Source organism: Balaenoptera borealis, assembly GCF_965194805.1.
Source record: "Balaenoptera borealis genome assembly, chromosome: 17".
In the NCBI taxonomy this organism is placed as follows: Eukaryota; Metazoa; Chordata; class Mammalia; order Artiodactyla; family Balaenopteridae; genus Balaenoptera; species Balaenoptera borealis.
Genome location: NC_138876.1, coordinates 6,578,681 through 6,605,667, shown reverse-complemented (window position 1 = coordinate 6,605,667; position 26,987 = coordinate 6,578,681). Strand labels below are relative to the sequence as shown.

The window sequence follows — 26,987 nt, the reverse complement described above, 5'->3', positions numbered from 1 at the left end:
ACTTTAGCATGATGTGAGGGAAAGAATACAGATTTTGTCTGAATTCCAGGCCTATTTCAAATCCTGGTCATCCTTTGTGTGACCTTGAAAAAGTCAGTTAAACTCTTAGTTCAGTTTCTTCTTCTGTAAATGAGACTAGAAATACTTCCTGCATAGTTTTGTTGAGAAGGTAAGATAGGATAATGCATGCAAAGCTTCTACAGAGTAAGTGGTCACTAAATGTTATTTCTCTCACTGGAGTAAAAGTTTGATTGTTTAGGATCCCAATTTAGGCAATAGTTTTCTCAAAAGGCCAGCTAATCCCAAGAGACCCCCAAGGAAATACCTCTCGATATTTGGTTCAATATCATAATCATCACTTTTCCCTGTTAAGAGATGAAGTACTCACACTGTATTAGACAGCTTTGCCGAGTGACAAATGACCCCCGAATCTCAGCTGCAGATGTTGATTTCTGGATCATGTCATGTTGGAAGTTGAGGTTTGTTTGACTGGCTGTGTGTCCATCCTTGAGACTGAGGAGAAGAGCAGAGAAGTCAAATCAGATGTTGGGGGAGGTCATGGAGAGAACATGACCACCATATGCCCTGCAAGCTGGGACAGGGCAATTGGAGGCTCCTCACCCATCCTCTGTCCTTGGAATGTATTCTCTGTCCCCTGTTCCCACACTGGAAGCTGTTCCAAAGAGAACATGAGCTGCCTTGGGAGAGCATGTGTGGTTGACATCATCTGGATGGTGTATGTGACTGAACCCCGTTAAGCCCTCTCTATGAACACTTTTTTCCTTTTTTTTTTTTTTTAATTTATTTATTTTTATTTTTGGCTGCACTGGGTCTTCGTTGCTGCATGTGGGCTTTCTCTAGTTGTGGTGAGAGGGGGCTACTCTTTATTGCAGTGCACGGGTTTCTCATTGCCGTGGCTTCTCTTGTTGCAGAGTATGGGCTCTAGGTGCACGGGCTTCAGTAGTTGTGGCTCACAGGTTCTAGAGCACAGGCTCAGTAGTTGTGGCACATGGGCTTAGTTGCTCCGTGGCACGTGGGATCTTCCCAGACCAGGGCTCGAACTTGTGTCCCCTGAATTGGTAGGCAGATTCTTAACTACTGTGCCACCAGGGAAGCCCTCTATAAACTCTTAAGATTTGGGATTTCCCAAAGTGTTCAGTGGGATGTTTTTAGTGTTTCCTAGGCTGATTGGAGCGCAAGATCTCCCCTCTCCCTTCTTACCTGATCATCTGTTACTTGGAACACGCTCTGGGAAACACTAATTTACAGCACATAATTTAAGTTTTAAAAGAAACGGTGAGGTGCAGAAATCCCCCATTAACTAGGCAGAGAGCCAGCTGGTGGGGGTGGTCAGTGGTGGATTCACAGGGCCAGAGATGAACATGAGGGGTTCCTTCTGAGCACAACCCATGATGCTGGGCCTCAGAGCAGTGACAGCAGGGAAGTCAGGTGGGAAAGGACAAAGCCTGCATAGTGGAGACCAGACCCGATAACAGCAACTCTGTGTCTGGCTCAAAGAGTGTGGCCTACACATATATGTTGAATGACTAAATAAATGAATGGAGTGCAGGATCAATGGTGGGAACTAGGGTAGGATAGGTTTGGCAGAGGGAAACAATAAATGCAAGTTGGGGACCCGGAGGAGCAGAATTGAGATACGAGGGTCTCTTGGACCCTCACCTCACCTACTCCTACTCTAGCCATGGCTTCCCCAGCTTCTCACAAGTGTGACCGGGCAGCACCTCACCTGAGGCACCTGCCACCTGTCTCTTTCCTTATGTCTTGGACTTCTCTGACCCCAGGGTGGAATCTCTGGGCACTCATGCATGTGCCACTTCTGAGATGCTTTCTACAGTCTTCCACAGTGTCCCAAAATTGGAGCACCAGTTGCCCTGAGTGGCCATCTTGCATCTGCGTTCAGCTCCTCTCAGCTGGAACACAGCTTCGCATGGGCTCTCCCTCTTCCCTGCCCCTTCTGTTTCTGGCCCTGTATCCCTGCTTGCATTATATATAAGCCACTTACCATCAGTCTTTGTCTCAGGATCTGCTTTCAAGGAATCCTGGGCTTAGACACAAGATGACCAGTGGCTGAGATCACCGTCTGGGACAAGTCGGGGCAGGCCCTGCACAGACAAAGGCAGGAAAGCATCATGGTCAAGAACATGGCTCTGGCCTGGGACTGCCTGGGTTTATATTCCTACAGAGTTGTGGTGATTATTAAACACGTTAATGAGATCAGTGACATAGACAGAGTGCTTTGTAAGCATTTAGCTGGGTCCAGCTGGGGTAAGGGGCCAAATGTGGGTGAGACAGTAAGATGGAAATTAGCATCTATATTTTAGCCACACAGATGCTGAGATTCAGAGAGGTGGAGCAGCTATCCCACATATGTGATCAGCTGCTAAGGGGCCAGTCCGGGAACCCCAGGTCCACGTGACACCAACACGTGTGCTCCTCAGACTCCCTGCCTGACTTCTGTGGATTTCTGGTCCTTGGCGGCCTGACCTCAGGTGACTTCTGCTTGGCCTCTTCTCCAGAGCTTGTGGGATGTGCTTTGTTGGTGCATTTCCACATCATCCATCTGGTGATTTCCCAGAACAACCTGCCTGCCAACCCACCCCTGGGGGTGATGTTGAGCCTGAGACTCAATGATTCTGATCTTCTTCCTAAGCTGGCTTTTGCCTAACACACTCCCTGTTTGGTCGGGTTCCTTCCTGCTGACTCTTGCTGTCATCTCTCCAAATCGTGGTCTCCAGTATGGCTGAGTATTGTCAGCATGAGAGCCAGTCATCAAGGCCACCTGGGGTTGAGTTCCAGCTCTGCCAGTTCCTGGCTGTGAACCTGAGCGAGTTACTCAGTCCCTGGGTCAAGCTGCATTAACTCGTCCATGTAATGAGCGTACTATGATCTGCAGAGAGGGTCCCTTGTGAGACTAGAGGTGACCTGTGTCCAGTTCCTAGCATGGTACCTCCAGGGACACAATGGCTAGTCAGGATGTTAGTTCCATGACCTTCTCCCCACACCTTGTACATAGATGTTCCCCAGTATCCCTGAATGATCAATTTCTTCACCTCATGACCTTCCCAACACATGCCAGAGACCAGTTTTTTTTTGGGTTTTTTTCTTGCCTGGCTGGGGACTTACTACAGCTGTGGTTGTTTTAAGATACCCTTTTGGATCGACTCTGGAACCTCTTTTAAGGTGTCCCAGAACCCCACCACTAACCCCTCCTTTGGCAAGAGTCCTGTGTCCAGTGAAAACTCTTCTTTCAGCTCAATACAATGATACCAACAAAGTCCCTGGCTGTGCCCTCGACACCAGGATGAAGGTGCAGGGGTGGGGGGCAAAACCTGGTCATGTGGACAAATGGCACCAGGGTTCTGGATGGAGAGAACCCCCCTTGGGGCTACCCTGACCTCTCTCGCTAGTGCCCTCTGCTGTCCTGTGTGTCCTACCTCTGCTTCTCTGCTTGAGGGCTTTTTCTGACCTCACATGAGCCACCCAGCCTGCCTGTCACTGGGCAGCCCCAAAGTGCAAGGCATTTAATGCCTCCCATGGGAAACTCCCAGCCAATGGGAAGGAGAATCCACAGATAAATGCTGCAGCTTTGCTGTCAGCCCTCAGTGGGTCAATTCTCAAGTTCAATCCATGAGGTTCTTCAGAGGGTCCTCTGCGGGATAGGGCTCCAGCTATAAACACACCCTGCTGTTGACCTTTCTCCTTTTACTTTCTCACTTTTCCCATTCCTCACAAATGTTTCCTGCAATCACCCTCCAGATGAACTGCCTTCCTCCTAGACCTTGTTCCAAGATCTCTTTGCAGGAAAATCCAAACCAAGATGCATGTAGAGTGGAAGGGCAAACAGAGTCTGTGCAGCACAGCACAGAAGGGGGTCTGAGTTGTGAGGGAAACAGACATTCTAACCCAGTGTGTCAAGCTCAGCCTGAAAGCAAGCCCAGAAATAATGGGAAGACAGAAAGCGGGGAGCCCGGCCTTGGGGGTGGGCGTGGCCAGGGAAGTCTTCCTGGAGAACATCTGAGTCCCAACTTCTTTCAGAAAGGAGTTGTCATTCTCAAAACTGAAAATCTTGTGGTGCCTGAAGGTGAGAATTCCGTTCCCTACCTCTTCTCAGCGGGTGAGGAGCTGGGTGGCCGACCATTTGCAAGCCTTCACTCCTCCTGCAATTTTGAAAGGTTCTAATATGCGGGAAAATATCCTCTCTGGGGAGCCCTTGCCCTTTCATGGTTTGCCAGACACCTCCTCAACAAGGTACCCAAAAGCCTGCTGTAACCAATTGAGATTACAAAAGGAAGCGGATCTAAATGGAGGGTTGGAGTGAAAAGACCGTGTTTATCATCAATCTCGGGCACCTTGGCAATCTTCACCAGAGGAATTTCAGCACCACTCACGGACTGCCAGGCAATGGGAGTGATTTCTCACCTGAGTGGCAGACACCTCTGTTGAATAGGGAAAGGCTTGTCATGGTGAATTGGAAGCTGATGCATTCAGGGCAACTGCCCTAACTGGCTCTTTGATGTTTCTCTCTTAATAACCTCAGTTCTGACTGAGTGTGACCCATGTGATCTTAGAGACAAGGGAGCTTAGAAGAAGAGAGGATTTGGGGCCTGTGGTTCAAATCTCTCATTCATAGTGGGAAACTGAGGTCAGAATGGGGAAATGACAGGCCCTGGGTCACATAACGTGTGAGTAACAGACCAGAACCCAGTTAGCGATTTCCAACCCCAAAGGCAAAAGAGCAGGGTGGTAGATAAGTTTTTAAGCTCTGGCCTGATTTGTTTCCCTCCAGAAGCCTTCAGACATTCTCCTGGATTCTAATATCCTCAAGGGCAGAGATCCCAAAGGCCAGTCTCACAAAAAATATGACTGTAAATCAATGACATTTCACACACGTTTACTGAAGGTCAGTCATAAACATGGCCGTGTGCTACATCCTTGATAGAGAAAGGTGTAAAAAAACAAAAGCACAGGAATTCCCTGATGGTCCAGTGGTTAGGGCTCCACGCTTCCACTGCAAGGGGCACGGGTTCGATCCCTGGTCAGGGAACTAAGATCGTGCATGCCACATGGTGCGGCCATCTATCAATCAATCAATAAACAAAAATTAAAAATTGGGCTCTGTTCTCAAGATCTCACCATTTGGCAGGAGACATAGACTTGTAAACAATCGGTTATTATACATTGTGAAAAACCAGCCAGAGATTGATAGCTCAGTACAGAGAGAGAACAGAGGAGAAAATCACAAGGGTCTTCATGATCACCATCACTGTACTGGGTTGAATAGGGTTGCCCAAAAAGTCATGTCCACCCAGAACCTCAGAATGTGACCTTATTGGGGAGCACGGCCCTTGAGTTTGAACTTTCCGGACTTCAGAACTATGAGAGAATACCTTTTGTTGTTTTAAGCCATCCTTTTGTGAATTTTGTTACGGAGGACTTGGGAAACTAAGATAGTCATCAAGCCAAGAGGCTTGGTTTTATCATGAAGGCTATGGGAGCAGTTGAAGGGCAGATTCTGTCTTTGATATAAGGCTGCCTCATATTTCTATGCCTGTTTTCTGCCTTTCTCCCCACCACTCAGACTCCATAGCCTCCAGGGCACCCCTCTCCATAACACACCTGTATCATGAACCTGCTGTACAAATCTCCCACCTACAGAAGACAGGCCAGGCCCACCCACCATCCAGGAGGGTGTCCTGCCTGCACTCTCTTCCTAGCCCTCCTACCTCACCCATCCTCTGAAAGGAGAATGGATATATTGAGCAAGTGCATCTCATGTAACTCAATCTATCAACAACTCTGTGAAATGTGACCTCATTTTATAGATGAGGATGTGTCAGCTTCCATATTCCCTCTAACACATCTCAGGAATCTCCTCTTGGTTTACTTGACTAACAACAAATTATCCTACCAATGACTGTACTCCAGGTGTGAAAGGCTGGTTATGCCTTAATTTTTACCTATCCCAGGTGACATTCACCTTCCAACAGGGGAGCCTGGAAATGCAGTGCTTCAGTCCACTGGTTCCCTGCACTGGGTCTCAGCCCTGGCTGTGTACTGCAATTACCTTTGTTACAAGGTTAGAAAAAGTTCCACTCCAGAGACTCTAGTTTAGTAGGGCTGGACGGGCTCTATCAGCTGTACTTTTAAAAAAACTCTGTAAGAATTCTGAGGCCCACTAATGGTTATAAAGTGCTTCACCTCCTAAGAGTTCAAGCGCTGGGACAGGCTACATTTAGGGTTGAAAATTTTTGAAGTAGATGGGACTCAGAAACATTGAAACCGTGCTGTTTCAACCTGCTGTCCAAATGTACCATGGCAATAGCAGTAATATTTCAAACAGGTACCAATTATTAAACTTCCACCAGGGCCAGACGCTGTGCTTGGCTCCTTAAACATGTCTCTAATCCTCACAGTGGCTACACGATGCGGTTTATTTCCATTTTATGAAGAAAGAACTGAGGTTTGGAAAGCTCCTCTGCTCCATGTCAAAGCTGGCTCTCACTGCAGTATAGACGACTGCCTGTGCATAACCCCACACTTTTCTCACTCTGGCTTCAGCAGGTGGTTTCCCACCACCCCTAGAATCTAGCATAGCCTTCACAGCCATTCTTTGGCTCCTGTCCCCTCCCAGGGACAAAGCTGCTTACAAATGTGCTCAGAACTGGAGAACAGACAATTAAATCTGTGTAAAGCCCTTGGCTCCTACCAAGCCGACTTACATAAATGGCTTTTTCTGGGTCTGGAAATCCTTTGGGGTTTTTCTCCACTATGAACATCTTTCTTTTCACACAATTACTCAAAATCCATGTCTTTAATCTGTTCTTCCCAGACCTTCCCTCATCTTTAGACTTTCTCTCCATTCATCAGCCTGTATTAAACATCAGCCATGCCTAGTTGAATGATTTATAACATATTTACAAGATGCAACAAGCTTACACATATTATATCTCATAGAACCCTTACAATAACTCCCCAGGATGGTACTAGTATACCCAGTTTTCTGAGGTCCAAGAAGCTAAACTGTGACTTGGTCAAAGTCCTATATTTAGTGATGAGAAGAAAGGGGGTTAGAACACAGTATTGTCTCTCCCCATATCTGATACAGTATCCGTGACCCACACTAAAGAGTTGCCCAAATGCTAGTATCAGAGTAAGACCTCCAGTTATATACTCCAGGAAAAATAAACATCTTGGGGTATTTACACACTTAGTCAACTTTTCCTGGCTGTCCACATGCAGTGGGTCCACTCTTCAATCAAGGGACACCTAGTGGATGCCCATTAAATGCCCAGCGCTATTCTAGGTACTAAAACATTAAGGCAAATAAGATCATTCACTGTACTCAAGGTCTGGCAATCTACTGGGTGACAGGCAACATAGAGAGAGTACAGAAACATGGCTACAGTGACAGAGACAGGCACACATTGTGGGAGCAGCGAGAAACTGGCTTCAAGGGATCAAGGGAGGCTTCAAGACAAGATGGCCCCAGGTGAGGTTCTTTAAGGATGGTTAGGAATTAACCGACAGAGATGGAAGAAGAGTCCACATGGAAGGGACAGTATGGCAAAGGCTTGGAGTCAAGAAGTAGGGCTATGTGACTGAGTGGGCGTGTATGTGTGTCCATACACATAGGTCTGTGTACATGTGTGTGAACACGCCTGTGCATGTGTGGTATAGCAACAAATAGCTCCCCATGGCCTGAGGATTGAGTATAAGGCAGTAAGGAGATAGGGGCTCTTCTTCAGAGGATCTTCCTTCTGGTCCTTGTTATGTTGTTTGGACTTCATCCAGGTTGTCATGGGGAATTAGGATACAATGGAGAGACAGGCATGTTACTGTATTATTTTTTATCATAGAAATTTTCAAATATGGAAAAATTATAGATAGTATTGTTATGACAAGTAACCACGGACCCACCACTGAGAATTAACAGAGGTTAATATTTTGTCCTATTTGCCTTAAAGCTTTTTAAAAAATGTGAAGGCATCAAAAGTAGAGCTGAGGTTCTCTTCTTACGGCTTCTGATCGCTGCCCCTCCCCAAGGGCACATACTGTCATCAACCTGCTGTGGGGATGAACTTTTCTGTGCCTGCTTCAAACATTGTGCAAGTTTCCATATACATTGCCTTGTGTGGTTTTGCAATTTACATAAATGGTAATATGCTGTATGTGACATTTTGTTACAAACACGAATATGACTATATTCATTGATGTTTTCTATAATAAGCAATGGTGGGGTTTTGGGGGGTTTTGGTCTTATTAAAGAAATCCTGCTAACCCATATATCATAATATTTTCCTATTATTTTTTACAAGTTTTACATTTTGCTTTAATTCATGTTAAATTTGCTTTTGTGTAAGGAAGGAATTAATGATGTGAGGTCGAAATCTAATTTTATTGCCTTCCATATGTTAATCAGTTGCTCAGTATTATTAATTGAACAGCCCTTTCTTGTCCACTGATTTGTAATTCCAATTTATTTTAAAAGTTGCAATATCTAAGTGACTTTCCTTCTGGGATTTCCTTTCTCTTTCATTGATCTACATGGAAGGTCGTTTGCAAAAACAGCTGCAACTATTGTAGTGGAGGCCAGATAGGAGAAGGGTAGGACGGGCTGATGTGTTAGCCAACAGTGTTTGTCAAATTGTTTTGCTCCTTAATCCATTAAGGTAGAATTTGATAATCGATTTTTCTAATATTTTTCCATTTGGTTTTTTCTGTGAGTGTTTATAGAGGGGTGTGTACGTGTGTGTGTGTGTATGTGTTTAAATACATTGCTGGAATCAATTTGCTAATATTAGGATGTTTGCATCTTTGTTCAAAAATGATATTGCCAATAATTTTATTGTCCACTCTTATCTTCATCTATTTGTTATCAAGTCTAGACCGGCCCCATGATTTGAGTCTTGCAATATCCACCAACAATGGTCTCAGTTTCAACTAGACATTTAGGTTCTAGGGCTGAGTCCACAGGCCACACCTGGCATCAGGTGACATTGAAGGCTGCAGGTCATACACACCTGTCAGCAGGACATCTCTCTTGGGTGGGAGTCTTCGCAGCAGCTGACACAGCAGTCGCTGGCTATTCTCAGATCACCCAAGTGACAGCTCAGGTGAAGGGAGAGAGACCACCTGGGTGGATTTAGGAGCCATCACCTGAAATAAGAACCAACAAAGTTGTAACAACTCCTAGCCATAGCTTCTATATCCCCATAAAGGACAAACCCAGTTACAGATTGCCCCACACAGGAAGCTCAAATCACAGCCTCCTGCCAGGCATCTAGAGTCCATCCACAGTCCTCCCAGGAATGATGCAGTTATCAATCATGGAGGTTTTTTTTTCTTCCCTAACCGTAAGTTACATTGCCTGGAACAGTGCTCACATTTCACCTTTAGCAGGATTTCAGGGTTAACACACGGTCAAATTTGTCCATCTAGAAAGAAAAGGTTTTTCTTAGCCCTTTTCTCTCAGCTAGTTTCCCTCTTTCTAGTCTCTAGAAGAGCTTGCATAAGATAAGAATTGTTCATTCTTAGGTTTGGTAAAACTTGAAATTATCTTGTACTGTTGCTTTTTCCGGAAGGGTAGGCAGATTTTTGACCACAAATTTAATTTACTGAATGGTCAATTCAGGTTTTCTATTTCTTCTTGAGTCAATTTTGGTAATTTTTATTTTTCTGAAAATATTAATCTCATCTCAGTTATCAAAATTATTGTCATAATACTCTTCACAGCATTGTTTAATGATTGCTAAAATGCCTCTGAAACTGCAGCTATGTTCCCTTTGTTGTTATAAATATTGCTTATTTGTGTTTTCTCTTTTTTGTAGAGCAATCTTGTCACAGAGCTATTTTATGGGTCTCTTCAATGAGCTACCTTTTCAAAAATAAATATCATTACAGCGTCCTTATTTTCTATTTAATTGCTTTTATATTTTATCTTGATTATCTTTTAAAGTTTCTTTCAGTTTATTCTATGGTTCTTTGCTTTTAGTTTGTGTATTAAATATGTAGCTTCTTAAGATTTAATTCTTTCCAATACATACATTTAAGACAATATATTTCCTTCTAAGTATCCTTTAAATTGCATTACTCATGTTTTAATATGCAATTTTATCATCACTCACTTCTAGATTTCCATTATGAGTTCTGCTTTAATTCAGGAATTATTAATTGTGCTTTTCAATTTCTAAACATATGTTGCGTTTCTTTGCACAATTTCACTCCGGCAAGGTGGCGGCTGTCTATGCTCCTTACAGCAATAGCGCAGAAGGTTCCCAGAAAAAAAATTATGGTGGAGGTAATAAACATATCAGGTTTATCTCACAGAAAAAAGATAGAAATAACTTTGCTAGATCAAGTATACAACTGCATAGAATAGTGTTTACTTACAACTGAGTTTAACCTTATTTTTTTATAGGTGTGTTGTCATTCAACCAACATTTATTTACAACTCAATGTATGCAAGAAATGTGCTTGGGACTGAGGAGACAAGAAATCAAATGCATAAAGAATTCTGTGATAGGGACCAGCAGAGAGTCTACAGGGTGAGAAAAGGGGCACCTAACTCAGAGAGGGCTGAGAAATGAGGCACCTAGGAGGGGAAGAAGCAGGTCAGCCAGGTGGTGGAGAATGCTTCTCCAGGCCTGGGAACAGTCTAGACAAAGGCATGGAGAATCACAGAGTAGGTGGGCTTAGGTAAGACCCAAGAATGGTTCTAGCATTGTTACCTTTTAGCAATGCCTAGAAATAAGATGAGAAAAGCAACAGGACTTAGAGTAGGATAGGCTTCTTGTTTTTTTTTTTTTTTTCCTCCCCCTTTGGCTGCACCTCGCAGCCTGTGGGATCTTAATTTCCTGACCAGGGATCGAACCCATGCCCTCAGCAACGACAGCACATATTCCTAACCACTGGACCACCAGGAAATTCCCAGAATAGGCTTCTTAAGCGATGGTTTGGATGTTGAACTTCCCTTCTATCCATAGCCCTCTAGCCTCTCCAAGGATTCATGATGCTGCTTCCTTTGCTATGAGGCCCAGGTGAGTGGTCCTTATCCTAACTTGCAAGGAAAAATAAGAGCTAGCCAGTTTCCAAGCAACTCAAAATCGTTCAACACTCTCACACCTCCACAGGTGGAGAACAGAAACCGCATAGCAGGGACTGAGTTCTCACCGCCTGCCGGGCGCTGTGCTGGGTGCCTTATAGCATTATTATCTCATTCAATTCCTCAAGAGTTGGAGTAAGTCCTGCTGCTATGCTTCGTGTTACAGATGAGCAAATTGAGTTTCAGGGTGGTAAGTACCTGCTCAAGGTTGCACAGATGGAAAGTAACTGAGATAGGATTCAGTCTTTTCAGGTTCAAAGAAAAAGCCCATGTCTCCCTCTCTGTCTCTCTGGAAAACAAGAATGTTGGTTTTTCTTGTGGGCCTCCCAAAGGTAACAATGCAGACTTACATGCAATCCTCAACATTACCAAAAGCTTTGGAGAAGCCGTACTTAAACAATAGTCTCATGGGTGACCAAAGGAACGGGTAACTCATTAAACAATTACATCAGTTAGGATGCTTTCAGCTAAAAATAACAGAATATCTCACTAAGAATGACTTAGAGATTAGGTCTTTTTTTCAATAACAAGGTGCCCAGAAGCAGGTGGTTCCAGTACTGATTCAGCACCTGGTCAATGCCATCAAGGACCCAAGTCTCCCCTCTCTCTGAGCTGATGTGCTTTGTGCATAAATCATGTCACCAGGCACAGCCCTAAGATGGCAATCCAAAAGGAAAAGGGAGGCACATTGCTTTTTAAAAAAAAAAAAAATCTATTTTTATCATGGAACAGGGAGAGTATTTTCTGGAAGTCTCCTCCAAACACAGCAAACTTCCCTTTATGTCTCATTAGCCCAGACTGATTTCCATGGACACCCCTCGCTGTGAGGAAAGCTCGAAAGCAAGGATTGAGCACTTTCTTGCTGTCAGGAGAGGTGGGCTCTTCTGGGACAAAGAAGGATGAGGAACGTCGTCATTGGTTAGGCAGCCAGCAGTGTCGGCTGCAGAAGCTCCATTTAACAGTGTTTTATTGCTCTTTCCTGTTTTGCATTTAGCGTCTGCCAATTTATACCCATGTATGATTAATTTAGGAAGAGGAAACAATTAGTTATTACTTAAAAAATAATATTTGTTTGGTGGAAACTCTTTCAAAGCCGAATCTCAATCATGGTTTCTTCCATTGAGCTTTAAGGTTCTTCCCTAGAGAATCTCCCCACTGTTCCTACTTCTACCCTTTGGGGCCATCCAAAGAGCCTGAATAGTATCGTATGTGTTTCAAGGAGCAGTGGGGATGGCAAAGAGGACACGGACTGAGGAGATATTAGAGAGACAACCCTGACAGAATGGTCCCCAATATGCCCTGTTTTCCGGATGGGTTTGCAGCTCACTGGAGGTGAGACAGATGCCCTGGACTCCCACCCGCCCCATCACCATGCCTGGCCCATCATGTATTACCTGCAAGTTTCTCCTGATGAAGATTAGTTCTGACTCCAATTTACGCCAGAGGATGCTTCATTGCCTCTTTCTACGGGCTGCGTGGGCAGGGGTGGCAAAATAGGGTGTCACTAAGTAAAATTAGGTAATACAAACTAGGTGATACAGTTTTTTGAAAATGTGTCTCTTGTGCAGAATGCAAGATGTGGCAGCTTTCCTCCATGAGAATTGAGTTTGACAGTGTTGAGAAAGGATTTTTTTTTTTTTTTTTTGCTGGATTTTTTAGTGTCTTGGTGCTTTTAATGGATAGAGATTTTTATGTGTTTTTTTTTAATTGCCACCTTTGAAGTCCTTGAAGACCGATGTCCCCTGATCTGAATTTATTCAGATTGCCATTTGTAATGAAACACCATTTAATTTTACCTCTACAAATGTATTCTACTTTTCCTGCTCTCCCGCTTTCTTGAAAGTTTGCAGAAATATTTGTCACTGGCCCCCATAATAAGGTCCCAAATTAGGATGCACTTGTGGAATGAATGTCTTTATCATATAACTTCCCTGGCTTTCTGCACGTTCACGCATTTTTCGATTATGAACCGCCATGTGTATTCAGTAACGAAGATGGATAAAAGAGAGAATGTGAACTGGTTAGCAGGGCCAGAGTCTGAGGAACTAAGAATATTTTCACTTAATTGAATTGGTAAAATTATGGACAATATTTTGCTTTCAGAAAAAGAGGGAGACCAAGCTCCAGTTTCTTGGGCATACACCATGACAGGAACTAATTTGCCTATGAGGTCAAAGTTAGAAGGAATCTGTCCTGTTTACTCTTTCCCTTTCTGGAGGCTCCATGACTGTGAAGACCCATTTCATGGGAGGCTGGAAGCAATCCTTCTGTAGTTTTGGCCCAGCTAGAACAGGATTACAGGGGCAAAAAGCACTCGGGAGAGGAGAAGTCAGAGGAGCTATGCAGTCACATCCTGAAAAGAGGAAGACACCCGAAGCACCTAATCAGTATTGATGCTCATGACCCCACCTCCATCCCCCAACCACATCCACCACCCAAATGTACCCGGGATTGCCTGAGAATTTCAGTGGCTCAGGGCAAGCCCAGGGCAGCTGGTCAGGACTTGGCTAAAGGCTGAGCCTTTGTTCAGCCAAACTAGGAACAGGGTATGTAAGCAGATGGGGTATGGAATGGGAGGAGGGTTCCAGCCAATGGAGAGGGATGACAGCTGCTTTAGGAAAGGAAAATTTGAGAAAATAAAAAGATGCTTAAAGAAGAAATTTTGGTCTGGGCATTGGTATATGTGATTTATTCCTCTTTGTAATCTTAAATAGTCTTCAGAAATAATACTTAAAAACAAACAAACAAACAACGTTTCTCTTTCAGGTCTTAAGAATTGATTTGTGATTTGACAGAGGAGGAGGTAGTTTGGAGTGTGTGTGTATGTGTGTGTATGTCTGTGCGCGTGTGTTTGTGTGTGTGTGTGTGTGTGTGTTGGTTTGCTTTTTTGATGTTTATGTGGTGAAAAATGACTTACGTCTAGACTGAGGCAACCCAAGAGGCATAGCTAAATCCAGGTTACAGCGATAGACAGGGCTCAGAAGCCTTAAAAATGGCTCAGAATAAAGGTGGGCAATGCAAGTGTCATACACATGATTTCCTCACCCTGCAGTGCCCAACCTGGACGATTCTGTTCCTAAAAACCTTCTTGGATGAGAATTTCAGGTTGACAAACTAGACCTCCTAACAGGAAAGGATGAGAGTTGATACTAAATCAAGAAAACACAAGGGACTTTTGTACATCCTAAGTGAATGATAAGGAGCACTGTACAATTGGTATCCATTTGCCATTTCTTATTCTTAAGTAATTTTTAAGGACCTTTCTTCCCTGAAGTTTCAAAGAGATGCTTGAAAACCCCTTATGAAATACAGGTTGAACAAGCACAGCTTATGAAGCAGTTAAAATGCACTTGTGGTTTGTTCTCCCACCACTTCTTTAAAATGTACTCAATGGGGCAATCTTCTCCTGCCCTTGGAAGAAAATAAGGTAAGTCCAAGACCTTTCTGACAACTCTCAGGTAATTGGCATTTCCATAGCCATTTTAAGTCTCAAAAATTAAGTGCCCAGTCAAAGGTATTAGCCAAAAGTCTCAACAAGATTTGGTAGTGAATCTTCCTTCTCCCCCCCAGCTCAGACTTTTTTAGGTTGGAAGCCCATGCAGGGAAAGGTGGGGAGTTTGGGACTGACTCCTCCATTCCTCTCTCTTGTGCTTTAACAATTTCCAAAACCACAGCTTCTCAGCTGCTTCTGACTGCTCCAGGATGAGAGGGGGGAAGAAGGTGACGTAAGAGAATAGGATGGCATCTTTGGATGACACCATCATCGGCTGCCCTAGCGCCCCAGGACCTGGCAGGAGTATCGACATTTTGGGGCTCTCAGAAATCCTACCACTGAGAACTTCCCCTGAGGCTCCCCCAACCCAGCTAGAAGCAACTCAGACCCTAGGAACCCAGGTTGTTGATAATAGAATCCCCCCACCCCCCTGGGAGCCTGATGAATTGAAACATTCCCACCCTGGCTTTCCCTCACCCCAAAGAGTCCCACACTGGCTCATGGGAAACACCAACATCCTTTTCTCCAAGAATCACTGGGTCCCTGCACAGCAGGATTCCCAAAATTCCACCCCCAAAGCAGCATATTAGCCCTCTTCTATCCTCTGCATTTCCTGGTTGGAAATCAGACCTCAGCTGCAGGGAACATACTTCAAATCTCTTAGAATGATTCCTTTGAAGGCTCTTACCACACTTTAGCTGGGACCCATGAATACAATGGCATCTCTGAAGAAAGCTCCTCGATAATTTCCCTCCTTCCATCCCCCCTTAACTCTCTTTAAATCCTCAGTGAGGAAGAGGGTCCTAGAACTCTGGGACAGGTCTTCTGACATTTCCTTTGCAAATACCCAACCCAGAGATCTGGCTTTGAATTTCTTGTCTGTTATCAGAGGCTTCAGTTTCAACATCCTATTACAAATTTGTTTCAAGATAATTCATATGCCAAGAACTTTTATTTTTTTTCCCTTTGGTCTTCCATCCAAATGTTTCATGACTTTATAATTTTATGACTCAGTTTCTAAGACATATTCCTTAAGTCACAAGATGGAGTGACTCATACCTCGTCTGTACTATCTCTGAAGCCCAAAAAATATAGGATGGCTGTATAAAGCAAGTCTGGATATTCTAGAATTTCAAGTAAAGGGAATTCAGAATAGAGAGAGGATTTTCTGTGCTAATAATTAAAGGGAGAGACTTTTGCATTTTTTCTGGGAAGATGGTGACTAGATCCAGGTAAAAGTACTTGAAAAATTAAGGTGAGAGATGGAATTATTTATTGACCATGACCTTCATAACGAACATATCACTGAATCCTCAAAACAGCCCTGCATATCCCCTGTCATTCATTCTTTTTTTTTTTTTTTAATTTATTTTTGACTGCGTTGGGTCTTTGTTGCTGCGCGAGGGCCCCCTCTAGTTGCGGCGAGCGGGGGCTACTCTTCGTTGCGGTGTGCGGGCTTCTCATTGCAGTGGCTTCTCTTGTTGCAGAGTATGGGCTCTAGGCGCGTGGGCTTCAATAGTTGTGGTGCACGGGCTCAGTAGTTGTGGCTCACAGGCTCTAGAGCGCAGGCTTGGTAGTTGTGGCGCACAGGCTTAGTTGCTCCATGGCATGTGGGATCTTTCGGGACCAGGGCTCGAACCCGTGTCCCCTGCATTGGCAGGCGGATTCTTAACCACTGAGCCACCAGGGAAGCCCCTGTCATCCATTCTTTAGGTTCTAACTAGATGTTACTTTCTTTAAGAATGTTTCCCTGACCCCAGACTATATTAAATTCTCTTGCTCTATTCTCCGAGAGCAAATTGTATTTGAGTGCATATCACACTGTGTTGTAATCATCTGTTTACCGTGTTACTTCATCACTAGTTCGCTAAATGAAAACAGGGCTCATGAGTATCTTTGTTATCACTTATCCTAATGGCCTTGTGTAAAGCAAGCAATAGTAACTGTTTAATAAATATTTCACCTACGTATTAGTTAGGATAGGTTAGGTTATGCTATAGTAACTAACAACCCCCAAATCTAGGCAGCATAGCACAGCAAAGATTGCTTAGTCATGCAGAGTCCCGGAGAATCTCCAGGCCAGCTTTCCTTCACACAGTGACTCGGTGAGCCAGGCTCTTGGATCACGTGGCTGCATTTCAACAAGGGTATTGTAATGAAGAAAGAACACTTAGAAGATCGTGTATCAACTGGGGAGTGATTCCAGACACCTCTCATGGCCCATTGGTCAGAACTGGTCACGTGAAATGCTCATGAAATGCTTGGTAAGCCCCGCCGCAGCTGCACACCCTGGTCCCCAAAGCCTCAGGTTCATCCTTTTTATGCACAGATCCCAGCATGCTGAGCCCCTGAACTGACCTCGTTTGACAGCAGTTCAGAGCTGGAGAGCAGGGTCCTGACAAGTATTCCATCGGCTGAGCCTGGAAAAGCGTCCGTGCCAGGCTGAGGAGTCAGGAACTTTCCTTTTTAAATAATATGAGCGATCATTTCTTGGATGGCTACTCTGTGTCGTAGCTGCATTATTACTGCTCTTTGCAACAAACCTCTCAGGGGAGGACAGCGGTAGCCACGTGGCAGAGCTGGGATTTGCGATTAGGTCTGCAAAGCCTTCACTCTTTACAAGGGAAGGGCTAGGGGCAAGTGTGGAAGTTTCAAACCTGTGTGGGAGGAAAAACCCAGGCATGTCGTGAAAGAGAGAAAGAACAGGATGCTGTTGAAAGCGTTCTGGTGAGAAGTTACGAAGGGCTGAGCCAGGGCAGGGGCAGTGAGGACTGTACTCTTCAGAGACACTGTTGGGGCGGCTCTTCTCTCAATCAGCTATTCAATATCCCCCTGCCCTGTCCCTGAGAATATTTCAGATACATATGGTCAAGTTGTCAACACCTGATCTCCTTCCTCTGTTTTCTTCTTATCAACTCACTGTCCCAGATCAGGGCATCAGAAGAGTGGGAGAGGTGAGGCAGTAGCAGGGGGTGAGGGGTGAGATGCAGGGTCTCTGGGGGACTCTGTGGCTATAGAACTTCCTAGGCTACTGTTTGGGCAACACCAATGTCAGTAAGTGACCTAGAAAGAGTCTCTTTCCAAACCACAGCCCCAGTTCACCCTGACAATGCTTTTTTTCTTTTCCAAAGACAGCACATTTCACGTTTCACAAGTGAACAATGCAGAAGTCAAATTTCTTTTGATAGATTGAATTCTGGCAACTCTCTTGAGTGCTGGTAGGAGCCAGGCAGGAGCCTGTGACAGGAGGGCTTACAGATCCTGCCCTCTTGGCATTCAGCATCTGAACGGGAGCCATGATCAGGTGGGTCCCTCGAGCTCCCAGCAGCCTGGGAAGTAGGCACGGCAGGATTTACCCTCCTCACCTTGCAGACGACAAAACAGGGTTGAAAGTAAGGATAGAGCGCTCTGACTTGCGCCTTGCAGTTGCCCTGCAAGGTGGTTCTCATCACCACCTTCATTTCACAGATAAGATGGCACACTACAACGATTCAGTGATTTCCCCGAACTTGTGCATCTGGGTTAGGTGCAAACAGCTGTTCCAGACCCCATCAGTTGGCCTCCAGACAACATGTCCTTCCACTTCTGCCCACACCTTTGCAGTACAAAAGCTGGGGTGTGATTTTCAGGAAACGTGACACATCACCTTCTCCAGAGTGAAGACTTTTCATACTTTTAAAAATGTGTAAGACATTCTGCCTCTAGTACCTTCTGTGCGGACCTGAAGCCATTTTATGAGTGGAATACTAGGAAAAAGGCCACCAATCTTTATGCCCCCATGCCTTTGAGGAACCAAGAATATTTTTCCTTTCTAAAGCAAATTAAATATTCTACCAGTGAAGCATAATTTAACAAATCTATGAAAATGAAGCTTGGGCTCTCATTAAAATGAAAGCCATTCATTTACCTTGCCATCATTTGGGGAAATTTTTCCATGACCTACTGGATCCTGAATCACCCCCCAAGCCTACAATCAAAGTCATCTGCACTATTAGACTCCCAAACTCTTTCTTCTTCAAATATTATTAAATTTATAAAATCTTGAGTAGAATGGCTTTGATCTAGTATTCCAGTATAGAAAAACCTCATTAACTTAGGTGTCCCTAATTCACAAAAGGTGGAAATCTGGGCTTGAGGTGGGCTGAAGCTGACTTTCTAGTTTGTACTTTTCTGAAAGTCAAATGTTTGCAGTTACAGAAACTCATCTCACTTCTGATATTTTCTGTTGACACTGATCCCAATTTTTCTTCATATTGGTTCCCCTTCTCTTCATCTTTATTGCTTCGTCAGTAGCTCTGGTCACTGTCTTGGTCCAACTCCTCCAGCCTCCCATTTTTCAATGCCCAAATCAAGTCTACATAGTGCAGCCGGATGATTTGTCAAAAGTCCGAATCTGCTCATGTCACTCACCTAACAGAACATCTACACACCTTCATTATCTACGGGATGAAGTCTAATCTCTTCTGCAGACTTCTGAGGACCTTTATGTTCTGCATGGGTCTCTTTTCTCCAGCCTCATCCCTCTTTACTGTTATCTTTACTCTGAGCTCTACTTTAACCACGTTAACCACCATACTTTCCCCACTATGACTTACTCTTTCTCATCTTGTGTTTCTTCTCATGCTGGTCCTCCAACTAAACAGTGCCCCTCTACCTCTTTGCTAATTCTTGGCACTGACTCCTATTCAGGAGGTCTAAACTCAGACTAAACTCTAAGATCCTCTAGGAAGATTGCTTGATTTCTCAATCCTGAATAGGAATGAATCCTCTATGTGCTTATAATCTGCTGTTGCTTCCAACTTTGCTGATTTGTCACTGTGAACCGTCACTACCTATTAATTTATCTGTATCCCTGATGAGACCATCAGCTCTTACAAGCTGGAGTCATCAGAAGGTACCATCGGGAAAGTACCTGGTGCAAGGTAGATTTTCCATCCGTATTACTTGGATGAACAAATAAGCAATGATGAGCACCTTGATGAAACTTCAGATGAACCCTGCATATAAGGAAGCTGCAGCTTTAGTGATTATCCCAACCAGGTGGGATTCTTACTTCACTCCATACTTGATTCATCTCCATGTCTCCAGCCGTACCAGCATAGTACGTTGGGCGTACTAGGTGCTTAGTAAATTTTTTGCATGAATAATAGTATGGGACAAGTAGGGTCTGGTGTTGAGCCTGTGGTTTTCTCGGACCTGGAATCAAGTGTGGCCACAGGGCTGGCAGACGTGGATAGAGCTCAGCAAGTCCCGATGTCCTAAAAGTGAGTCCCACGGTCTCTGTTTTTGTCCTCTTCTCTAGGGTCACCTCAAGAAGGATTGGGAGAAAGTCAAAACAGCTGGGTGATTCCATTAACAACCAATAATCTGGGAATGCTGCTGAATGCTTTTGAAACTGAAGTAGCAATAACTCCCCACGGGTCCATTAACCTGCAGCCAAAATTAGATTATGTAGAAATAACATTAAATAAAGAGCCACAGTCCTCAGTTAATTGAAAGGCAAACTTGTGAATTATACGATCATTCTCTTTGAAAGGCCGAATATTCCATCGCCCCAAGACCCTTGGGACCACTCTTGAGTGTCCAGCTTGAGGTTCATTTTAGAGAAAACACATTTCCTACAGGGACGCTTTAGCAATCTATTTGTTGTAGAAAACAGTTTGAAATGGGGAGAATTAAGAGCTTTGGAATGAGACCACATTAAGGCAGGTTTAAATCTTGGATCTGCCACATCCTAGCTCTGTGACCTTAGGGAAGGTACTTAATTCCTCTGAGTTCCAACCATCTTGTCTGTTTACGAAGGATGGTGGTGGTAATAACATGTATCCCCCAGTCTTGTGAGGAAGGTTGGCATGTAAATAGATCATTGCTATACAAAGAAGGGAGTGCATTGAAAGAGAATAGTGTGGGAGCAGCCAGGGGACCATCTCACCTGGCCGAGATGGTTAAGAGATGCCACCTGGGCTGAATCATGAAGAATGAACAGGGGAAACTGGATTAAGGGGTGGGCCACTAGTACTTGCCTTGGAAGTCACATTTACTAGTATTAGGTTCCGACTGCTGAAAACACAAGGAGATGGAGGTCAGGTTACTGATCAAACTCCCTCCTTTCCGGTCTCACTTCTTTCTAGGCTTCTGTATTTACTTCCTTCCATCCTTCCTACTAAAATTCTCATGTTCCTTCTCATCTTGGCTTCAGTGAAGCCCGAAGAAAACTGTCAGCAGCCATTCTCTCGGGATTGTGGGGAACAGATCTTCTTGTCCTGTCTCTTCCTGGAGGCGCCAGTCCCTGCAGAGGACAGAACATTGTCTCCATTTCCCTCTGCCTCGGGCAGATGGTGGAGAGTGCAGTGTGTTCCCACAAAGGGGCATGCTGTCCTTGCTCTAGAGTCTGTGGGCGAGTCCTACCACGGAAGGCAACCAGGACAATTTGGAACTCTGCACCTGCCTTTTTAAAACACAGGAGTGTTCATGACCCGCAAAATCCCATGGCTGACCCATACCTGCATGGGCCTGAGGCACTAGGGACCGAGGTGCTGAGACAAGTGGCTCTGGGGAGTCGCTTCACACTGTACACTGTGATGGCGGTGGCAGGAGTGATGCTCATTATCTCTATTTTATGGATTAGGAAACTGAAGCTCAGAGAAGCTTGGTAATTTTTCCCCAAAATTACACAGCAAGTAGACAGACAGAGGTGACATGCCTGGTCTTCTTAATCTACATCCAATGCTCTTTCATGATGATACCTTGTCCCTGTATATTCATAAATATCTGGATTTTGACCAAGGGTAGATAAACGACCTGGGAATTTGATTATATTTTTACTTCCTGGTTTTGGCTTTGCTTATACCTAAATTAAGATCCAATCTTCTCCATGCAAAATCTGCCCCTTCTTCTGTCATTCTATGTCTTCAGTGGGGGTACCACTCTCATCCAAGAAAAAAGCCTGGCCATCATCTTAAACTCTTCCTACTCCTCAAACCCACCCAATCCTCTGCCCACCACTTACAACGCACCCCAGGTCCTGTAGATTTGACTTTCCAAATTCCTCCTGAGTGGTCCCTCCTCTCCTTTACCCCTCCCCCAGGCCACTGCCCTACCCCAGGCTCCTTCTTGCCCAGTAAAGCACAATGACCTTCCAACGGGTTGCCTTTCTAACGAGTTTCCCCTCAATCAATGCTCCATTCATCAGCGAGATGATCTTTCAACACCACAATAAATACTTTCAATGACCATTCATTTCCTAAAAAAAGCAACTCTCTACAGAAGAACATCTCTGAGCTAGGCATGGCGCCACAGTCTGCACACATCTCTAATCCTCAAAATAGCTCTACAAAAGAAGTCTTGTTATCCCAATTTCACAGTTGGTAAGTAGCAGGTCAGGACCTCCAATACAGGGGGATTTGACTGCCCAGCTGTGGTCTATTCACTGCACCGCACCAGCTACCAGCTAAAATCCAATCTCCTTCGCATCAAGTACAGCCTTGCCTCCTGCCACCAGAGCCCTCTCACGCCGTGTTCTCCAGACATACCGCCCTTCCTGCAGTTCACCCATCTCTCCAGATGGTTTTGCATTCCATGGTTCCACACATGCACTGCCTCTTCCTGGAAGGCCTTTCTCTTTTCAACTGCCCTTCCAAACCCCACTCAGTGGGCAGCTAAGGTTCAAACTCAGGACATTCTCACTCCAGTCTGTTCTCTTTCCCACCATAGAGCCCTGCATCCTTCCCACATGGACAATTTTTGATTTGTTCTAGGTTATAATGCTATAATTGGCATGGATGAGGAAGGGGAAATACCACTGGGGACTGTTTCACTGGGTAGTTAACGTAAAGGGATAGGTCTCCGTTGGTTTCCTCTGGAAAATTATTTCAAGATTTAATTTTTAAAATGTAAAGGAAACAGGACTTGATTCCCTGGTCACACTAATTACTGCACTCCTAAGTCATGCTGATGAGATGGCTTCGGGAAAACAATGGTTCTCCCACTGAGCTGCAGATCAGAGAGTGCTCCGTTACTCTCAAGGGGGGTCATTGCTGGGCTGGAATGCACTGTTTCTTGAGGAATAAAAGTACCAAAATTGGTCTAGTAAGTGTTTCTGTGTGGCGAAGAGGTCTCATTCCTCAGCAGTGAATGACTCAATGAAAGGGGGGATGTATGTGGTTTGTGTGCACCATGCTGTTGGACTTGTCAATACCAAGTTTAAGGACAAAGAGAATAAACAGAAGAAAAAGAGTTTGCCTTTACAAAGTTATTTGAACTACTTCTCTACCTTCCTAACCATCACAGGTTTTCTGTATTCACACACTGATGGTTCTCTAATGTTTTTCCTTTAATTTCACTTAAATCAAACTGATTTTAAAGCTTTACTTAAATCAATCTTATTTTAAAGCTTTACTATTTCCTAAGGAATAATATTCATAAAATCATGGGTTTGCTTTGCTAATTACATGTTTTCACATTGAATCAGTTAGAAGGTCTTTGGTTGAAAACAATTGAAAAAAATTCCAGCCATCTTCAGCAAAGAGGTTTTACTGGAGGGATACTGTGGCTTCAGATAACTTTCAGGAGGCTCTAAGATCTGACTTGAAAGCAGCAAGTATCAAAATGTTCCAGTTGACAAGGCAGCAGAAGCATAGCAGCAGTGGTCTTGCAGAGTAACCACTCTGGTCTCTGCAAAATGCCACTGCCACACCACAGCCACTGTACGACTATGACCATCAGCCATCCCTCAGCCATCACTGTGTCACCTGCTCAGAATTCAAAATCCCAGAGAGATTATCTTGTTGGCCAAGCCACATCTATACCCTGTCTACCTTGGGACAGGGGTGGGGAGGATGAAAATTTGGTCCCTTTGCCTGCCATAGATGATCAAGGATCCCCAGGACAGCACAAAATGGGAGATTCCCCAGTAGGGAGAACAGGGTGCTAATTGAAAGGCAGATTGAATGATGAATAGCAAAAAGCAAAACAACACAAAACACCAAAAAAAAAAAAAAAAAACCCTCTTCATTACATTCATTAAAATGAACACATAACATGAAAATCGATTCAAGTATCATAACATAATAAACTCATGCACCAACCGACCTGTGTACCACCCTTCAGGAAGTGCTGAACCAGTTGCCCTCCAAGGACCTTGTAGCTTTGGTCTTTATTGTATACCAGTGACACCACTCTATTAGAAAGTACACACTCATCTGTAACTTTCTGCAAATAAACTGACCCTTGTTTATTTTTGTTCGGTTGGTTTGGTAGCTATTTCTGTTCGGTTGGTTTGGTAGCTATTTTTGTTCGGTTGGTTTGGTAGCTGTTCTTTATTTGCTTTGTACAGAGCCATTTTTTTTTTCTGTATAGAGCCATTCTTTGACTCTTTTAGGTTGACCTGTCACTTCCAACTCATTTATGATGCGTTTAGATCCTCATGCACCCTCACAGTTTTGCATTTCACTAAGGAAGTAGCAGATAGTTGGCAAGGCGGAAAGAACATGAGCCTTTCTAATGATCTTGAGATCTTGCCATTTTGTAATCAGAGTGTAGCTTCCTGGAATTCCCTGAGCCATTCCAAGGAGTGCATATTCCGAATAGTCCAGATATGATCTCATTGCCAGGATTCCTCTAGGGTTCCAGAGAAAGCATGTCTTGCAGAGGACTTTAAAAACTCTTCACTAAGTCAAAGTTTATTCTACTCATTCGAACCTGTATTTGGTATTTCCTATTACACTCATCAAATAAATGTTTGCTCTGGAGGAATCTTAACAACAATATTATTCATTTTTATTGATAAAGTCCAGAAAGGCAATCTATTACCCAAAGTGACCATCAAAGAAATGATACACTAGGACTAGAATATTCTGGAAACTCTTCTGAAACCCATAATAGAAGTTCTAGCTCAAGTATTAAGTTACCATTTTTTCTAACAGACCCTCTCCCCCTGCCAGGAAAGACTATTTCCCAGTTAACCTGATACTTTATGAAATAAAATTCTCCCTTTAGATAGAGTTATGGCTTCACAGAAATCAAATAATGTATCTTAATGCATAGTCTCAACAATAAATGATAAGTAATTTCCATGCATGTATACACACACACACACATACACACACAGCCAAAAGAGAAGGTAAATGATGCCAAACATTTTAATTTTTGTTACAGAAGTGAATATTAGATATAAAGGTCAAAATCCAAAGTATTGTCGGGAAGGAAAAGGTTAGCAGCTGGAATTTCAACCATTCTTTTTACCAGGGAGGGATGAATAAGGAAAAATGAAAAGAAGAAAGAAATAGCCAGGTCAAATCTGGTAAATATTCCATCAGAAATCCTGATGGTCTTTATTGATGAAATGATAACAGAGAGTCCAGCCTCTTCAATAAGTGGTGCTGGGAAAACTGGACAGCTACATGTAAAAGAATGAAATTAGAACACTCCCTAACACCATACACAAAAATAAACTCAAAATGGATTCAAGACCTAAATGTAAGACAGGACACTATAAAACTCTTAGAGGAAAACATAGGAAGAACACTCTTTGACATAAATCACAGCAAGACCCTTTTTGACCCACCTCCTAGAGAAATGGAAATAAAAACAAAAATAAACAAATGGGACCTAATGAAACTTCAAAGCTTTTGCACAGCAAAGGATACCATAAACAAGACTAAAAGACAACCCTCAGAATGGGAGAAAATATTTGCAAATGAAGCAACTGACAAAGGATTAATCTCCAAAATTTACAAGCAGCTCATGCAGCTCAATATCAAAAAACAAAAACCCAATCCAAAAATGGGCAGAAGACCTAAACAGACATTTCTCCAAAGAAGATATACAGATTGCCAACAAACACATGAAAGAATGCTCAACATCACTAATCATTTGAGAAATGCAAATCAAAACTACCATGAGGTATCACCTCACACCAGTCAGAATGGCTATCATCAAAAAATCTACAAACAATAAATGCTGGAGAAGGTGTGGAGAAAAGGGAACCCTCTTGCACTGTTGGTGGGAATGTAAATTGATGCAGCCACTATGGAGAACAGTATGGAGGTTCCTTAAAAAACTAAAAATAGAACTACCATAGAACCCAGGAATACCACTACTGGGCATATACCCTGAGAAAACCATAATTCAAAAAGAGTCATGGGGCTTCCCTGGTGGCGCAGTGGTTGAGAATCTGCCTGCCAATGCAGGGGACACGGGTTCGAGCCCTGGTCTGGGAAGATCCCACATGCCACAGAGCAACTGGGCCCGTGAGCCACAACTACTGAGCCTGCGCGTCTGGAGCCTGTCCTCCGCAACAAGAGAGGCCGCGATGGTGAAAGGCCCGCGCACCGCGATGAAGAGTGGTCCCCACTTGCCACAACTAGAGAAAGCCCTCGCACAGAAACGAAGACCCAACACAGTCATAAATAAATAAATAAATTAATTAATTAATAAAAAAAAAAGAAGTAAATTGGGAATCAAAATACATGTGATTAAAAGACTTTCTTTGAAAAAAAAAAAAAAAGAGTCATGTACCACAATGTTCTTTGCAGCTCTATTTGCAATAGCCAGGACATGGAAGCAACCTAAGTGTCCATCAACAGATGAACAGATAAAGAAGATGTGGCACATACACACAATGGAATATTAGCCATAAAAAGAAACAAAATTGAGTTATTTGTAGTGAGGTGGATGGACCTAGAGTCTGTCATACAGAGTGAAGTAAGTCAGAAAGAGAAAAACAGATACCGTATGCTAACACATATATATGGAATCTAAAAAATAAACAAATAAAAAATAAAATGGTTATGAAGAACCTAGGGGCAGAACAGGAATAAAGACGTAGAAGTAGAGAATGGACTTGAGGACATGGGGAGGGGGCAGGGTAAGATGGGACAAAGTGAGAGAATGACATGGACTTATATACACTACCAAATGTAAAATAGATAGCTAGTGGGAAGCAGCTGCATAGCACAGGGAGATCAGCTCCGTGCTCTGTGACCACCTAGAGGGGTGGGATAGGGAGGGTGGGAGGGAGATGCAAGAGGGAGGAGATATGGGGATATATGTATATGTATATGTATAGCTGATTCTGTTATAAAGCTGACTTTGTTATGAAGCAGAAACTAACACACCATTGTAAAGCAATTATACTCCAATAAAGATGTTAAAAAAAAAAAAAGAAAGTCCTTATCAATGGAATTATTTCAGCAGGATATACTTGATAAGATTAGATTGCTATGGTAAACAAACCTGGAATTTATAGATTTCTGGACCATAGTTTGCTGGAAGATGTCAGCTTCAGGTATGTTGTGATCAGAGTGTAAGATAGAGACACTTCATGCTGAAAATCTCCCTTTGGGAAAGTGATGGACCCCATGTGCTAAGTCA

General features: G+C 43.7%; 1 long non-coding RNA gene across 1 annotated transcript in view; it reads right to left on the bottom strand.

Annotated features, from left to right (window-relative positions):
• Window positions 1-26,037, bottom strand: part of LOC309615271 — a 60,416-nt gene extending 34,379 nt beyond the window's left edge. The window contains exons 1-2 of the long non-coding RNA XR_014236680.1: window positions 23,706-26,037; window positions 389-2,123 (exon numbers count right to left, since the gene is read on the bottom strand). This is a non-coding gene — a long non-coding RNA (uncharacterized lncRNA). The remainder of the gene's footprint in view (window positions 1-388; window positions 2,124-23,705) is intronic.
• Window positions 26,038-26,987: the final 950 nt, after the last annotated feature.